At 41.3% G+C, this 625-nt stretch overlaps 1 protein-coding gene across 3 annotated transcripts in view; it reads right to left on the bottom strand.

Annotated features, from left to right (window-relative positions):
• The window catches only part of NOL10 (nucleolar protein 10), a 137,600-nt gene that overhangs the window by 116,115 nt on the left and 20,860 nt on the right, over positions 1–625 (bottom strand). The window lies entirely within an intron of this gene.

Raw genomic sequence — 625 nt, forward strand, 5'->3', positions numbered from 1 at the left:
AAAAAAAAAGATAACTTTTTACCCATTTATAGTTAACTGCTAAACAAAAGTAAAAAGTGAAAACAGCTGTTAGTATGTTAGTAGCTCACAGAATTCCACTGTTTTCAAAAAACAAAGGGTGAAACAAGTTAGGATAACAGGCTTATAATTCTATAGAACACATATCCCATTAACTTCTTTTCCCTCAATCTCAAACACTAGACCAACTCATAAAAAGTACTTGAATTTTCCCATTGTGACTTGTTTTCTGTTCTGGGCAGAATCGTCAGAATGACCCCAAGTGACCTTCACCCTTCTGTAACCTCCTCCTCTTGAGGGTGTGGGTGGAACCTGTGACCTGATAAGACACTGCTCCCATGATACAGCAAAGGGGAGATTTATAACTACACGAGCTCCTTAAAAGCAGAGTTTTCTCCAGCTGGCAGAAGGGGAAGTCAGAGAGATTCAAAGCGCAAGGCTAAGATGTACCGTTGCAGGCTTGAAGGTGGAAGTGATCACGTGAAAATGAATGCAGACAGCCTCTAGAAGCTGAGTGGTCCCCAGCTGACAACTAGCAGGAGACAAAGACCCTTAGTCCTATACCCACAACAAACTGAATTCTGTCAACAACCTTAGTGAATGTGGA

This window comes from Galeopterus variegatus, unplaced genomic scaffold (assembly GCF_000696425.1).
Source record: "Galeopterus variegatus unplaced genomic scaffold, G_variegatus-3.0.2 Scaffold3225, whole genome shotgun sequence".
Classification (NCBI taxonomy): domain Eukaryota; kingdom Metazoa; phylum Chordata; class Mammalia; order Dermoptera; family Cynocephalidae; genus Galeopterus; species Galeopterus variegatus.